The sequence below is a fragment of the Erithacus rubecula genome (assembly GCF_903797595.1).
Source record: "Erithacus rubecula genome assembly, chromosome: 13".
Taxonomy (NCBI): Eukaryota; Metazoa; Chordata; class Aves; order Passeriformes; family Muscicapidae; genus Erithacus; species Erithacus rubecula.
In genome coordinates, this window is record NC_136665.1 from 4,037,003 (window position 1) to 4,054,599 (window position 17,597).

Genomic DNA, 17,597 nt, shown 5'->3' on the forward strand with positions numbered 1-17,597 from the left:
CAATGGGCCTTTCACAATAAACCCCACACAGAGAAGGGCTGACACCTCCCACCCCAAGGTAATGGGCCCAGGGCACAGCTGCAGCCAGCACAGAGGGCTGTGGGTAGTAGGAATTAGGAGCTGAATGCAATAACCTCTGGCTACAGGATCCACGAGGCACATACCTGACCTGACCGCTGTTCTGTGGAGAACCTGTCTCCTGTGAAAAGCAGAAGAGACAGCAGAGGCAGGATAACATTGCAGGGAACCACAAGGCAGATGGGAGGATGCCTGCTAAGAAGGTCAGTGCCACAAAAAAGCCCACTCCCTGCTGCTCTTATGCTTCCAGCTGTCTGAGCTGACTGGAAGGGGAATACATCAGATGAAACAACAAGGAAGGTGAAGCCAGGCTCTTCCCAAAAGCAAAGGAACACATAAAATCTGCTGAGTTGGGACTCATCAGGATGATCAAGTCTAACTTTTGGTGCTGCACAAGACCTCAAGAATCCCACCATGTGCCTGAGAGCCTTGCCAAAATGCTTCTTGAGCTTTATCAGCCGTGGGGCTGTGACCATTCCTTGGGGAGCCCATTCATTGCCCTGCCACCCTCTGAGTGACAAACCACCAGCACAGGATGGTCTTCACCCAGAGAGAGCTGCCTGAGCTGCTTCTCCAGAGTTTATCCTCAGGAAGTGGCTGCTGGGTAAGGACAAGTCACAATCCCTATAGGGCACATCTCTCCTGCCAGCTCCCTGTGTGATCAGAGGATCTGACACACTGCAATTGATTTCAGATGAGCAGAGTCATCTCAGCAGGTAAATGAGTGGCACAGTAGATGTCTGGTGGAGAACACTCAACAGGACATGTGAAGGAGCTACAGAGATGACGCAGACACCTGCAAGAGGTCCTGAGGAAGACACTGCTCATGTCAGTGGGAAATCAGGGGACTCTTTGTCCTTTCACTGTGCCTTAAAAAGCTGAAGGAACTACCTTCACCTTCCATGGTGCCTGGAGCATGGACACTGCACTGGTGACACCTTGTCCATGAGCTACATCTCCTGAAACCTGCTCGTTGGAAAGTCCTGATGCATATGGCAAGCACAGGCAGGATCAGAGCTGGGGGAGGAGTGTGGCAGCAGTCCCGTGGCTGCCATGGGGCCGAGATGCTATCAAGGAAATGTGGCTGCCTCTCACTGCTGCACTGAGTATCCACACCTGAGCAGAGGACAGACACCCCAAACACACAGTGTACCACTTCACAAAGCTGTAAAAACACCTGGAGAGGTGCTTCAGGCCAGTCCCTGCCCTGTCACACTGCAGTGGAGCTCGTGCATGAGCGTGGAACAACTCTATGTTGCTGAGCCAAATGATGTGATCCAGCCTGGGGCGTTTTTGTTAGATGGAGAGGAGCATTTGGGCAGAAAGGAGCTGGTTCTTGGTATCTGTGGTGAGCAGGAGAGGAAGATGAAGTCATCACCTATTTCAGAAACACTTATCAAAGCAGTCCACAAACACTGCCCAGTATGTGCCCCTCAGCCCAACAACTGGTCATTATGTGACACTTGCAGGTCGCAAATTCAGAGTTTCATTTTAGAGTAACTACAGAAGAACAGGCTCAGCATACAGGAGTGGAGTACACAGGAGGTATAGGAGGAATTCAGTAGCTGATAACAAAGAACAAACAGAAGAGCTGAGAACAAACTTGTGCCATAAAAAAAAAAACCTCTTAACACAGCTCCACCTCAGTACACAATGGACAGAAGCTGAAACACTGCCAGCCTCTCACAGCGTGTGAAGGAGGAAAAGCAGGGTGGTTCCAGCTATCAGCAGAGCTGTACAAGGCATTGCCCTGCAGTGCTGAGGTCCACATGGATTATCAATGCAAGGTGGAATACTCTTTGGGACAGGAGATCCCCTGCCTAAAGGCAGTAGTGCTGCTCTGCAAGTCTACTGGCCACCAGCTGCAAAAGAGTGAATATTACCTGCAGCAAGGCTGGAACAAGAGCTGAGACCTGCCTGGTACCTCTGGTTTGAGAGCCCACACCTCCTCACATGGCACTACCAGAGGCACAACCCTGACTCAACTGAGAAATCATCCCAGCTGTATTTGAAAAAAGTCAGTGTTCTGGGTCATTGTCCATGAGTGGTGAGTGGCACAGAACTGAAGCTCTCCAGGAGCAAAAACCTCAGTTCTTCACAGAATTATTTGAATTTGAGCTTCCCACAAATTCAAAACAGGCCCAAAACCAAAACATAGATGGAATTCTGCAGGCGGTTTTCTGCTGATCTCTGGGAAACATCGGGCCATAGAGCTGACTGACTTCTGCAGCACTTCCCAGTTATGAGGGAAGGCTAGACCACCCCAGCTTCTCTACATGGCACTGTGCTCCTCCTTCCAGCAGGATCTGCACTGCCCAGTTTCGCAGAACAAATGCAAAGGTTCAGGTTAGTCCTGAATTTCAGGATGTTTCGTTCTGTCTGATCTTCTGAAAGAACTGACTTTCTCTTTATTCTCCTGATTCTGTGAGAGCTCTTTTGGTCTCAAGTTCAAGCCTTCAGAGTGTTGGATGAAACATCAAAGTCAGTATCAACATCTGTTTCAGTCCTAGCACTAGCTGCACGTGCCAAGGTTGATTCCTGATCTCCAGTGCCAAACCCCCTCACAGAGCCACAGAACTGGGCCTGCTCAGTGAAATTATGATGCTGCATTTGATATGATGCTGACTTGTCAAGGCAATGCTGGAATTTGCTCCTTCTGCATGCAGCTATGAGACCCACTAACATGGTAAGGACATGCTGTACCTTCTTTATCCAGGAATGCTGAACAGTGCAGGCAGAAGATGGGACTGAAAGGAGGGACTGAGAAGGACAAAGTAGCTACTCCCAGCCACGCATTTTCCCAGAGACCTTTCCTTCTGCCCATCACAGACACAGGAGTGTGGGGCCAGGGGAAGCATCCCAGCCAGAGGAGGGTGGCTGTCCTAGAAATGACTCTTCCTCTGTGGCTGATTACAACAGCACTTTAGCCAGAACCAGTGAAAGTGAAGTCTCTGTCCAGCTGCATCTAATCCAATTGCTCAAGCACACAATCACATCACTGGGCTGCGGTAATTAATCACCACCAGCATATTAATGCCACTGAGCCGAGCGTGCAGAAAGCTCAAGTGACTGCCGTGCAATTCTTGACTCTGCTTAAGAGGAAATTTAGGAGTTAATAGGAATCCCACTTACCTGATTGCTTATTTACCAATATCCTCATTAAAGAACACATTAAACAAGTGGCCTTTCTCTAAGGAAGCAAACTCTGATAAAAAGACCTGGTGCAACTCTGCAGCGCAGAGCTGTTGTCTCCGCAGAGATCTCCCGTGCGTGTTTCCACAGGAGGATCTCCGGGCAAGTCCCGTCAGTTACGGCGCGCCTGCGAGTCAGGGCAGCAGCAGCAGCAGTGATGAACTGCAGCGTCCCGGCCAGGCACACAAAGATGGCACTCTGCCGCTCCAAACCTCGGCAGCGGCACCGGAGCCAGCCTGGCTGGGCACAGCCACTGCTGTGAAGGAGCCCGGGCAGGGGGCAGAGGCACAAACAGCTCGGGGCAGCGTGTCTGGCCAGAGCAGCCCAGCACCAAGTTATGAACTAAGAGTCTCTTCGAGCCCAGAGCATGCTAGCCTGCAAGCCTGACGGGTTGTATGTACTGGAGCGTGAAATTTAGGAAACAGGCAGGGTTTCTGTGCCTGCCCTGCTCCGGACGTACCCTGGAACAAAGGCAGCAGCCCTTCCAACAGACTCTGTTAAAGGCTATGGGAAGTGCAGCAAACACCTCTGGGGGTTATTTCCAACCTCAATGGCTTCTGCCATGTACATTCACAGATGAACCAAGCTCCATATTCTGCTGCACATGGGATGGGTGACTTATAGGGGATGTACAGCAGAACAACCACACAGAGACACACTGGTCACACACAGACTCAGGACAGGCAGAGAACAGAAGATTCACCACCAGATGTAGCTCCACACTCCACATTGCTCGGGGTGACAGCATCCTGTCCTGCACAGAACTAACCAGGTGCCTCTAGAGATGCTGGCCCTACACAGAGACTGAAGGACAAGCTCATGCAGTTTCTGGCTCAGTGCTGCACACACAGCTGCCTGCTCAAAGCCACATGTGCACCAAAACCAAAGCAGCAGCAGCTCATGGTCAGAGATCAGACCCTGAGAGACCTGCCTACATGGGGAGCCCCAGATCAGTGCTCTTTAGGCCCCCAGAGCCCCTTCCACCTTCTTCCCCCCACAGCCATCAACAGCTGGTTACCCCTTCAGTTCAGGAAGTACCAACAAAGCTGTACTCAATTCTTCACTCTAAAACTTCATTTCAACACAGTGTGGCCACTGTGTATTGTCACATTAAATGTGGTGCATGTGCCCAGAAGTGACAACCAGCTCAAAAGACATATGCACAAAATAGCTGCTTTTTTCATCCTTGTCCCTTCTTGTGTTTTATGTGCTGCTCATCTCCAGCACATCTGCTGTCAGTAACAGGAAACCCTGACGCTGAAAAACAATCTAGGGGAAAAAAACAAACTCAAACCCGAAACAGCAGTGCTAAAAATGTGTGCTTGGCAGGGAAATAAGAAGCACCCTCCTGCTGGTGGGGAACTTGCCTGCAAACTGTCATCAACTTGTTGCTTTCAAGTCCCAGAGGCCACAGGCAGTTTCGTGACACTTGTGCGGGAAGTGGTCACCGCCATTGACACCTTGCAGCAGTTTTTATTCTGCTACAGCAAGCAGAGAGATATTTAACTTTCCTGCAGCTGAGAGGAAGCTTTCTGCTACCTTCATTACCACTCTGTGAGAGTGATAAAAAATGCAAGGAGCCTAGTTTTTCTTTTTGACTCTGCATTGCACCTGTTTGTCCAGAAGCTGGGCTACTATACTGCTCTCCCCAACTGGGGACTCCACTACCAGAAAAACTTATTTTCCTGGAAGAGGTAAGCTCCAGTAAGGATATGCTGCAGTAAGCACTTCAGCAAGTGCTGTGCAGGGGAGGAAGCAGCCTGGCAGTCCCAAAAACCCCTAGCCAGGGCACTCCTGCTGAGGTACATGCAAGGGGAACTGCAGAGCAGCAGCAGCAGCAGCACAAAGGACACCATATCCCTTCTGGCAGCTGGAGCATGTATTTTCTTCCCTGCAGAGCACAGTTCCTCTGCAAGATGCTGTGACAAGACCTGTTCTGGAGGCAGCACCTTCCCCAGCCTCCTGCAGCCCTGGGGAGGGTATGGTACCCACAAGTATCTCTCAACTACACACTTTTATGCTGACCTGAACCACTTAGATGGTTCCCTGCTTCTCCACCGTGCTGGACTGGCCCCCTGCAGGCTCTGTGTGCTTCTCACTAAAGTGTCCACTGTGTCTGACCCGAGGCAGTGACCAGCAGCTGCAGATTTTGGCTAGGCAGCACTCCTGACTCTTTGATGAAAGTTTCAGTAACCACACTCATCCCTTCCTCCACTTTGTTATTCCCAGACAGCCAACTCAGATCGTATCTTCAAGCGCATTCAGTTGAAAGGAAACTCAGATATTATCTTCCCAAGTATTTAGAAGGCCTCAAAGATCTTTTTTTTTTCCCTGTAATTACAAATACTGCAGCCAGGTAGAACTGCCATTTGTTTGCTGCCAGCAGCCAGGAAAAATTAAGATATAAACATCTACCAAGAAGCCAAAGCAGAGGGACAGTTTCAACAATGCCACCCCACACTTCTTGCATCCTGTGAGCTGGGCCCATCTCAAGGGAAAGCTGGCAGAGGACAGTGATGGGAATCAAAGGTATAAAATAGATCCTTCCTGAAGGAAGCTGGAAGAGAACAAAGTGGGACGCACTGGGGCACTAGGGAGATAGGAAACAAGAGCCCACGCTCTCCTCTAATAAAAGAACCAGAAGCAAACTAACTCAAAACAAAAAGGGTTTTCTAAAGGAGCCAGCGGGGTCATGAACAGGAATGCTTAAACTTCACCTGGGTTAAAAAAAAAAAAAAAAAAAAAAAAAAAAAGAGTGAGCAGACAATTTTATAGAAGGCAGAGTTACCAAGGCAGCATTTCAGGCTCAAGCAGCACTTGATCCCGGGATGGCATTCAGGGAAATGATGACTTGCATTCCTCCCCAGGCATCTTCTCCTGGCTTTATTGGAAAGGGCATATAGGCTAAATATACAGCTGCAGCAGGGCAGAGCAAGGGTCTGTTTGCCTCAGGGCATGCACTGTAATGTGGCTTTGGCTTCACTTGTGCTTCCAGTGCACAGCCAGCCAGAGCAAGTCCCTAAAAACTCTGCTTATAACTCCTGGTTTTGTCTGAAAACAGAGTGACAGTGTGTAAAAACCCTAATATTTAATTCTGTGTTTAAGGAAATGTAAGCTAAAGGTAGTACTAAAATCCACAGGAAATTAAACTAGGAAACTTTATGGAAAAGAAAAAAAAAAATGGGACTAAGATCTCCTTCCATACAAATGCTATAAAAATGAATATTTTGAAGATAAACACAACAGATGTGTGTATATATATCTATATATACATGCCCACACACACACACACAAATGTTTTATAAGTTCCCAAGGTTTAATAAAAACCAGAACTCAAGGCACCAAGATAAAACAGGGAGTTTTGACTCCAACTTTCTCTTTAATAAGGAAAGTTTTGTATCATGCTGAACTTGTCACTCATTCTGCAATGAAGACCTGGGCAACACAGAAAAGCATTTTGGCAGAAGCCATCCCATCCTGCAGGAGAACTGGCACAGAGGACACTGGGCTGAGGCACCTGGAGACAAGGCAAGAAAGTACATGGACACAAGAAGTAAAACACAAGATGTCACTTTTTAAATGTGAGGACTACAAGGTATCAGAGCCTGACCTTGTGTTCCTGAGCAGGCAGGTTGTTCCCCAGCAAGTGCCAAAGGACATGTGCAGGAGCAGCTGGTGTGACAGTCACCACTGTGTGTCCTGTCCCCTGGTATCACTCACCATCCACCAGCTGCTCCAATTCACACCCGTTAATGACCTTTGATAGAAGTCACCGAGCTGGAAAGCAGATTTCTATCAAAGAGGAGGTTTCTGCTGCTTCACAAACAGGTTTAAACCAAGCCACCATCAGCGACAGGTGACTGCAGCCTTTCCTCTGCCCCTTGCTCCAAAGGGACAAAATCATCCACAATTGCCAGCAGCACTTGAAATCTCAGCCTGGAAAAACACTCCCTCCCTTAAGCTGCTCAGCTGTACCGTGCAGGAGATGTTCTTTACAGCTGTAGTCATGAGCACTGAAACCAATGAGGCTAAAAAGATTTACATCTCTTGCTTGATTTCTTAATTGAATTAAAGGCTGAACAAAGCCCCTTATGAGGCTTCAGAGAATCCACATGGAAGAGCAACAACGAATATCCTAATTGGAGAGGAAGCTTCCACTGGACATTTTGTCTTAACAAGCATTAAAGAGTCCTTACAAAAAGAGAAAGACCCTGAGGGATAAACTCCTAGGTCCAGCAAGGCAGGAAATTTGGAGTTTCAGAGTTCATTACACATTGAATGGATCACACAGAAGAGGGAGGTGAGCTTAGGTGTCTTTTAAGCCAAAACTTTTCCACCTACCAATTGTCTATTTTTCATTTATTTAATTTAAATAAATAAGGTACAAAACCCCTTCTGCCAAATTAGCAAGCAGAAGCTGTCAGAGGGGTGAAAGACATGAAAGACACACCGACAGGCAGGGCAGTTCTGTAAATCACCTTCTTAGGAAACTTGCTGAAACTTTCAAATCCTGCTCTGAAAGAAACCTTTCTGAGGCTGCACCTCTGGCCTTACACTTGAGTCAGAAAGCTCATGGCAGGACCCTTGCCTGTGCTTTGACACATTTTTTCATTGCTAGAACAGCTTTTGGGCCACCCTAGGACACGCTGGCACTGAGGCCACCAGGCAAGCACTGGCTTTGTTAATGGTACTGAAGCAGGAGCACCCAAGCGTGGGCAGCCTGGGCAGGGGATCCTCAGTGCCAGGAACACACAGCCTGAGGGCTGCAGGCACCAAACCCAAACCTGAAAAGAAGAAAGTGTCAGTGGTGGTTTCAGAGTCACCTCAAAATGCTGTTTGGCTGGAGTGCTTTGTGGAGACACGGCCACATTCCAAGGGTTTATAATCACCTTCTGGGTATTCCACAAAATTCCTCAGATAATGAAATATTTCTAGCAGGTCCTTGAAAGTGCTCAAGCACTATAATTTCCTACAGGTTGGTGTCACAGTGCCAGGACTGAAGCATTAAGCAGAGGAATGAAGGTAAAGCTTTGCATCTCTCTCCTACCTGCTGCTGCTACCAAGGGGAGGCAAAGAACCAACAGCTGACATTAAGAGGAGACAGGAACCAAGGAAAGCAACACCAACAAAAAGCCATTTTCAGCACTTCAGCTGTGTATGCAGCAGTATTTATGTTCTCTGAGGCAGCGTAACTAAGGGCAGGCACATTCTGTTTAGAAACATCCCACCATTCCAGCAGCTTTACCACCACACCCAAGCCAAGGCATTAAGATTCAACTTCATGGAGTTTCTCAGCCCTGATTTATTACTCAGCTAGCAAGACTGCCACAGCTCTTCATTTAAATATATTTACCACCCAGTGACTAATGCAGAGCAGCCAGGGCATCAGCTGTGGACCTCCAACTTTTAATGTTTCTCATGAAAACTGTTCTAAATGCTTCTTGGCAGAAGGAGATAAAAATGTTCCAACTTTAACCATCCACCATAAAATGGCAAAGCTGCGAAATGAAGCAGCATTGCTCCCATGTCACAGAGGCAGAGAAAGCTTCTGGAGGAAGAATTAACTCCCTAGAGATCAGCAGCTTCCAGCTGGGCAACACACTCCCTCAAACCAGCAGACATTCAGGGGTCACTAAAAGCCATCAAATGAATAACCTCTTCCTGTGGGTGCACATTTTTATAGATGCCTTCTTTTTCTGGAGACCAGGACTGAAGGGCTGGACTGCTTCAATGACACTCTCTGCTCCACACAGTCACCTCTGGCCCAAGCTGGCCACCCTTTCCTTCAAAGGGCAAGCCCAAAAGCAAGAGATCTCCAAGAGCACAAGCTTACCAAGGCAGAAGGACAGTGCATGGCTTCACAGGTCCACCGCTTTCCCAGATGCTCTGGTGCAGGAAGACTGATTTAAATCACAAAGCAAAGATGAGCACCTTAAAAGACCAGATGCTCACAGAGCCTGCATCACATTCCTGCTGCATTAATTTTCCTGCATTATATTTGAACTAAATTATGTTGTTTAATTGCACTGTGTAGTTATAAAATGACCCTCATCTGGTTTTGACCATGGTCTCAGTGGCTCCAGCCAGGAGCAGGGAAGACTGGAGCTGCTCATCACAGGTCCACTGGTGCAGAGATAGCTCCAGCTCTTCTCCCCACCCTGCTCTGGAATTGAGAAATCAAGAGACAAGTTCAATTATTTCGAGGCAAGACCAGACTTACTCACTGCAGTGAGTATCAGTGAGATTAAGGCTTTTTTTAAAACACTAACATTCCGCCCCATCCATACAGATAACAGGACACATTCAACCACAGCTCAAGCTCATTCCTTACACCAGGAATGCATTCAGGATCTGGACAAGAAGGGCCAGAGAAACAACCCTGACAGCACAAAGCCAGGTTAACTAAATACAGGGTAACCTGCTCCTCTCTCTCACAAAGCAGTTTCAAGGGCTGCTCGGAGCAATCCCCCTGCAGCAATTCCAAAACAAACATCCTGCCATTCCCTGAGCCCAAATTCCACACACAAAAAAGTCCAAAGGACTTAAAAATAGGATCAAACTGCCCTGCTGAGACACCAGACAAGTTATTCAAAACTGGCACCCAAGGACAAACTGAGTAAAGAGCATTCACAGGAGAAAGGGGAGGCAAAGAGACTGCAAGGACAAGGCAAGGAAAACTTAGCTTTTCCTTCTGTAAGCAGCCACAGAGCCTGTGTAGTGCAACACATTCACAACAGTTAACTAGCTGGCATGGTATCTGGTGTCAGACCTCAAAAAATGGCCCTGAGGTTTAGTCACAGCAGAAAAAATCCAGTATTTTTCCCCTCCCCCATCTTGTACAGGTCAGAGATATTGAAAGCAACATCCGAATGTTTGAGGAAAAAAACCCTAAATTGCAGTGTATTTCAAATAGTGTGAGCACAGGCTGCATCCCTCTATTTTGACTTGCAATGCATTTTTTATACAGGAGAGCAAAGCTGGTTGCCCAGCCCACTAACACTGTCCCACAGCTTTCTAGGTGACAATCTGGATGGCTGTGAAGGGACAGCAGCACAGAGTCACAGCTGCACACTGACAAGCAAGATGGTAGCAGCTGTGAAAACTAAAGTGGGCAGATTAAAATATGAGTTTAAGCTATAAAGAGAAAAAATGGAATAAGGTGGGGTAGATCCTGTACTGACTTCTCTCCCAGTGCAAAGAAACACTGTGGAGCATGTGATGACTCCTTCTGCAAGAATCCCAAGAATGGGGGCAAAGTCATCAGAGCTCCAATGTATGCCACAGGACAACAGTCAGATGCCATTCTGAGGCAACAAGGAAAATTAAAACAGCACTCAGTTGGGTTTAGTAATATTTGACCCTTTCTGAGCCAAGCATCACCTTTTCTTGCTCACTATGTGTGCTTTGGACACACAAAAACCACTCTCCATGTCTTGGCCAAGTTAGACATCCTCTGATTGTGTAACCCTTTGTAGCAGCAAGGCCTCCACACCCCTTTTCCCACTACTTGGAGTTCTGCTCCCACAGAACCACCCTCTCTGCCTTGGGGCACCCAGAAGAGAGCAGAGCCCAGCCCCAGGCACGGTCTGTGCTGATGACCTCGGGAGAGAAATGACAGCAGCCCCACTTCCAGCCAGCAGCCACCCACAACAGTCCTAAGTGTTCCCGAAGCTGTGTAACAGCAGACAATGTATCTGTCCTTAATCACCTCTGAATCCACCCCCCCAAGTCACTCTCACTTTGATTTCGGTTCAGCACTCGCCTGACGCTCATCACTAATGCGGTGTCCAAAACCCGGTAATTAGTTTAAGAGGGTATCCTGTTACGTAGCACCCACTAGACTACCCTTGCTGTTCTCACGGTCACATTCCTATGGCTGCACCTACACCCCTGTAAGTCTGAAACGTGTCCTAGAAAAACCTGAAACAGCACAGGAGAACATAAACAGTTTAGCAAGAGCATGTGGGCTCTATGGAGAGAGATGCACAAGCACCACAGGAAAAAAGGCAGTCTTGGAGTTGCAGGGAGGCTGTGGAGCTCTGAAGGTGTGTTCAGCCTGCCTTTGCTTCACAGAGCCGCTGCAGATGTGGGGAAACAATTAAACTGCTTATCACAGTACATCCCATTCAGGTTCCAGAGAGGGAGAGCAATTCCAATCCCCAGGTGGCAAGCACAGCAATTAGGTACCCAACGACACGCACCAAAGCTTTGCTTTGCTTTTGGTAACTTCAGTGGTTATACAGAATTGCCTTGGCTCAGTGTCTCTAACGGATTGTTGATTCAAGGATGAGACCAGGTCAGTCCTGCAGGACCTTATTGCACCTTGTACAGCATTTAGAGGATGCAGAATGATCCAGATGTAGGCAGGGAACTTAGAAGTAATTCAGCTGAGCCACCTACAAAGCCTGGTCACAATCTCCATTCCCTCACCTGGAGGGGCTGGGCTTAAAGTTCAAAAATAAACACCTACACCACAGCCAGGATCTCTAAAACAGTTCACCTCTCAAGAGCAACTCTGCATTGGCCTCTTCTGAGCTTCCTAACGGGCTGCAGGGGGAAAATGTGGTTTTAGCAGCTCAGTCCATCCCCTACAAAGCAGAGACACTATGCCAAAAATAACCTGGCTTACTAGTTACAGCCACCAAGCACTCACTTAGCGGTTCTCTGATCAGGGACCACACTGTCCACACTGCAGCACAACCACAGTCAGCTGTTCAGACCAAACAAACTCAGGCTACAGATTTGAGACACCTTCCACACACAATCAGAAAATACTTTCAAAGGTAATGATGATTGATGATGCCTCCTACTGCAGGCAGCAGCAGCCATACTGCCTCTCACTTACTTCTCAGGACCTTATGTCAGCCAGGAGCTTTGCTCACTGCTGTAGACTGAGTCTAAACTCTTCCAACAGAGTATGATGCTGCTATAGGTAACAAAGGCAACACCTAAAACCTCAAGGTTGCAAATAATGAGTTAAAAAGTCAGAATACCTGAGAATTAAGGTTGTCCATGAGCTGGTCCCAGCAAGTACCAGAGTTTACTGCTTTTCTCCACCTCTGCTCCAGCTTCTATCTGCCTTTGAGCCAGGGGAGCCCATCACCCATCCATGACTGCCAGCAAGCAGCCCAAGAGAGACTGGATCCTGCTCCCAGCACTGGCACAGTGGCAGAGACAGCACCTCTCTCCCACTCTGATTCAGTCCCTCTGGCCCCGGGCTGGAGGAGGTCCTGGATGGGCAGGATCTATGAAAACCAGTCTACAAAGCACTGGTGAACTGGGAGCCTTGCAGACGCCTGGAAGCTGATAAGATCCATAAGATCTAGGGCATTTTGCTGGGAGGGGAGATGGCACATGTATTGCAATCAGAGCCCAGGGCAGCCAACCTTCCCTGCAGCCTTTGTGCCATCCAAGCACCTCTCAATGCAAGCAGTTAGGGGCTGTTTGGTTTTTAAATACTGACAAAATAAAACTTTCACAAAATCTTTTAACTCTTGGAAATGGCCAAACTGCTTCTGCTGAAACAAAGCCTGAGGCAGGGACACAGCATGGAAATTCGGCATGGGAAACTCCAGTGCGAGCAGTTAAGTTCAAGAGTTAAATTCGACTGAGAACAGCCTCAGTGGCAGGCAGTGTGACCGGTGTCACAGACACCGCTGCTGCACGCTGCCCTGCGGAGGCAAAACCGCCCCAGCAGCTAAAGCAGGCAACCCCACACCCAGAGCGTGAACCTGGAGCCACTCCAAATGGAGGCGATTTGGGAAAATCCTGCAGGAGGCAGTTCTGGCCAAATGGCTGCAAGTGGGAGGCAGCTCCTCAGGAATGTGCATGGGGCTCGTGGCATGTGGCCGTGCTGCTCCCCGGGTCCTGCCCTGCCCAGTGACTCCCCTGGAAGGCAGCTCCATGGAACACTGCCCAGCACTGACCTCCTTCCCGCCGGGAGCTGGGCCAGCTGCCACGGTCCAAAGGCCAAGGTGCTCCAGGCAGGATGCACTCAGGTAGCACTGGGAACTTGATAAGAGCATTTTGCTGCTGGAAAAGGGGATGATTCTGAGATTTTTATTCTGTGTCCTGCCTGCTTCCTTATTCTCACTGTGCTTATTCCTTGGGAAAGCTTTGCTCTTTCACAAAACCAAGCAACAATCTGAAGAAAAACTGATAAGAAGGCTTGAGGCAGATGTGCCTTCATTTTTCTTAAAGATAACTATCTACAACAGCAGTGTCCCTCCAAAGGCAAATCACTGTGAACTGGAGCTGGGTCCCTGGAGCACTGCAGACAAGTAGCCAGAGAAATTACCTGCAAGCCTATAGCTTATCCTGGGCTTTTCAAGGACCAGTGCACAGAAATGGAGTGCATCCAAAGCACTGGGATAACATGAATTCTGACACCAGCACAGCAGCCAGAATGAAAGCTTGGAGGGAAAAGCATCCATAATGTCGTTTGCTCTGCTTGTAACATACACTGCCAACACTCCAGGGAAAGCTGCTTAGAGATCAACAGATAAAGGCTTTTCAACCTGTTATTTCATGTAAATCAGGTTGCCCTGCTACAGAGAGGCATTTCCATATGAAGTGAAAGGTGCTGAAAAAATCAGGAGCAGCCACACCAAACCATGGCTCAATCTCTCTGATGCCCGAAGACCAGAGGATCCTGCTCTCCTTTTCACAGGTCCAGATCTGCAATCCAGAGTATGAGTCTTATCACTCAAAAATGCAAGTGATAGCCTCAGAGCACCACCTCCTTAATACAGGTTTTTGTCCACTGAAATAACTTCAGACTCCTCTGAGATATGAAGTCATGTTTTGAAAAGCAACAGTGCAGAAAATTCAATTAACTAATCGACTCTGTCTTCTGCTTGGGCACCACGGAAGCAAGACTTCCCAAATCCCAGTCCTGAGATGTGGCATGTTATTGATGAAGTGTGCTGCTGTACCCCTTCCAGTGTGATTTACCAGGTCTGCCCCCATCCTCCCCTTCTTCTGGCCTCCTGGAGCAGGGAGTCATGCACCAAACATTGCATGCTCCAGAAAACTGGGAAATCTACCCTGCTCCTAACTTGAACCCCGGTAAAGGCTGGAGAGAGTTGGAGAGGACAGGAGTAAACCAAGCTGGAGGCAAACAGTAGCTCTTTAGAGGAATAAACCACTCGTCAGCCTATCGTGATTGATAAGTACATCTGCCAGTCCCCACCTGCTGTTCACATTCCTGGCATTTCTTTCTGCAGCATTTTTTCCCCAACTGCTGCAGAGGAGATTTAAAGGAAGGGAAACAGGCCCCAGCTTAAACAAAATGAAGGGATATCAGGCCAGTTTTCTTGCATCACATTGGGCAATCTGCTGAAGGGGTTTATTGCAGGAGTCCTTGCAGGTTCAGAAACTTGTAATGGGTGTTACGTGCTCACCTTTGCTCTTTCCTGCCATCATACCTCTATTAAATTCCTGGCAGATAAAGTGGGGGGCTCCAAAAGCCCTGCAGCCTCCAACCACACAGCCAAAGTAATTTTCTGCACTGGGCAACCACTCCCTAGAACACATGGGCAATAAGGGTGAAACCACCCCAACCTCACCAAAACAGAGACAGCTCTGCTGCCTTCCCTGCACCTGACAAGCACAGGCAGCAGGGAGAGCAGGCAGGACAGCTGTTAGGAGCAGCAGCAGATACTGCTGTGAGGGCAGGAGCAGGAGTTTTAGTTCTGGTTTTCAGTCCTGCACACAGGATAGGAGTTTTAGCACAGTGAGAAGGGGATGGAAAATAAACCGGTACAATTATAGCAGAGGGTGGAACATGAGCCTGCTTGTTGTCAGAATAGGAAAAAGCAGCTCTGAGGAGCTCTTAAGAGACTCAGTGTCTAAAGTTCCCAACCTCTCTGTCAAACTAGATCAAAATTAGCTATTAGGATCAAGTTTATTAGTGCACATACCCATGCTGATATCCTATCAGGCTGGTTGCTGCACGGAGCCAAGGGAAAGTTGCATTTCTGGGGCTCAGGTGCCCCAGCACCCATCTAAAGTGATTTCCTTTAACCGAAAGATGAACTTGGACACAACTGCAAACAAATCTATGAGGTTTTATTTATTTGCAGTCTTTGGGGAAGGAGGGAGGAGGCAGCAGGAAACAATTACAGCTTTCCCCACGCCTGGAAGAGGAGCAAAACGTAAACCAAGTTTTTATTTCAGCCTAGGGTGGATATTTCCGTGGCAGGCAGCACCACTCCTTAGGGCAGAGAGCACAGCACAGCCTTTAGAAATCAGGGGGAGTGCAATACAAAATGTGACTGACCTTGGACGCTCCTGGGGAACAGCCCAGTCCCCAGAGCTGTGGCTCAGAAAAGACACCCCAAACCTGGGAGCACCAGCCACTCCTCTGCAGAGTTTTTGAGTGTATTTCCCAAAGCTGCCACACTCACTCACAAGAAGGAGCCCAAAGTTAGTGGTGGTGAGGAGAAGGGGAGGGCAAGCCAGGGGTGAGCAGCGTTTGATTAGCTGGCTAATGCGTGCAGCTGTCCTCCGGTTTTACGGCCCTTGGAGGAAATTTAAACAGGAACTTTCTATAAATTAACTGCCCATAAAATGAGCATGTTTTCTCAGAGCACCAGAAGGTCGGGAAAGGTCTGCTCAGCCCCCTGTTCCCAGGACACGGCCAACAGCCTCCACAGTTGCTGTTGCTCTTTCTGAAGTAGGAGAACGTGAATTCAGCCCGTGCAGCAGTGAGCTGGCAAAAGCCTGCTCGCAGAGCAATCAGAGTCATTCTCCATTCACAGCAAACTAATAATTTATCTTTCCCCTAAAATCCCCAATGCAATCCAGATGTCTAAGTAGTCTTTGTCCCAGAAAACAAACTATAGCATGGCCTTGGAGAGCCGGCTCCGGCTCCGCTTGCCAAAGTCCTCGCAAGGCTGTTTATTCTGCAGGAGCAACACACACATCGAGCTCAGCTCCTGCCAGCTCCCCAAGCTGCGAGTGATAACGTGGCTAGAGACACCAACCCCAACCCTTCTGGCTTCCTCTTCATCGAGAGGATTATTGAAGAGTTGCCCTTAGGGATATTCTCTTGAAAAAATGCAACTGACGTGTTCCCAGTTTTGAGGAAATCAGGAGGATGGGAAAAGACAGGGTGAAGCCAGTGCAGCAAACAAAAGAAATAAAGCAAATTGTTCATGGGTGCACGAGAAGGACAAGCGTGTGTGGCCACCCTGAGCCACAGGAGGAAAGGCTCTGTCACTGAAGACCCTGGGAAGGGTTGATTTAGCAGGGGACAGGCTGGATCATCCCAGGAAAGGGAGAATGAGGCACTTGGCAGAAGGGCTGAATTCCTCTGGCAGCAAAGGTTAAGCGCACAGCTGCACCTGTCCTGGGGAAAGGGACCCATGCCAGGTGGGGAAGGAGATCACAGCCCCCCCAGCATCCTGCTCTGGGTCTGTAGGGAAAAGAGCAGCACGTTTCCCATGGTGGGGGCTCAGCACAGAGCCCTTCTGTCACACTGGCTCTCCCAACCTGCTGGCAGCAGCCCTGGGCTGCAGCATGCCAGGGAAAAGCTGTCCAAAGCACCTATGGAAATGTTTGGAAGAGTTGAAAATAGAGTTTGGAAAACAAACGCTGACCAGCCACACAACTCTTCCAGGAATATATTAAGTGTTAGTGTAGTTGCATTCCAGCCCTTGAGTATATTTTCTATAAATAAATATTTTAAACCACTTTGTTTCAAAATTTATTATATTAGTCAAGTGCAGTGCAATGCTTCACATTTGAGACCTGCAGGCTGCCAGGCAAAATTGCTGCTGATTTTTAAAACTGTGCTGTGATACTTAGGGTGTCACTTTTAGGTTTTTTTCAAGTACTTTTCTACAAACACTTTTACTCTGTCTTATATCAGGTCTCTACCAATACATCAAATCCTGTGGATTAAAACATCTTTATTCACAAACCAACAACAATAGATTTATTTACAAAGCTACCTTGCCCCCCCCCCCCCCCAATTTTTACAGGCCAATAAGCAAAAAACAAAATACACCAGTAACTCGGTATGCAAAATAACTCTAAAGAACTAGGTATTTTTGCCATTGAAAAGCCACAGTACGTTCCACTGGCAGCAATTTCTGGGAGCTCCATTTGAGCAGTGAGCAGTGCTGCCAGGACACAAGTACTGCACGTAACAAGCCAACTACACTGCAGACATGCCAAAGCTCCCCAAAGGCCCTGTTCCTCTAAAGATGCATGTGCAGGGAAAATGGATCACCCTGTGTCCTAACCTGGGTATCCTGTCTGCACACAGACCTCAACTCATGCACTTCAACACAAACACACTGCATTCACAGGGATATTGAATC

The 17,597-nt window shown here is 48.2% G+C and overlaps 1 protein-coding gene across 6 annotated transcripts in view; it reads right to left on the reverse strand.

Moving 5' to 3' along the window:
- Positions 1–17,597, reverse strand: part of DAG1 (dystroglycan 1) — a 50,149-nt gene that overhangs the window by 17,933 nt on the left and 14,619 nt on the right. Inside the window, exon 1 of one of the 6 annotated variants that reach the window (XM_079317015.1) lies at positions 12,264–12,282. The exons of the other annotated variants lie outside the window; for them this stretch is intronic. The gene's annotated coding sequence lies outside the window, so the exon portion shown is untranslated. Of the gene's footprint in view, positions 1–12,263; positions 12,283–17,597 lie in introns of those variants that run through there. 6 annotated transcript variants of the gene reach the window in all.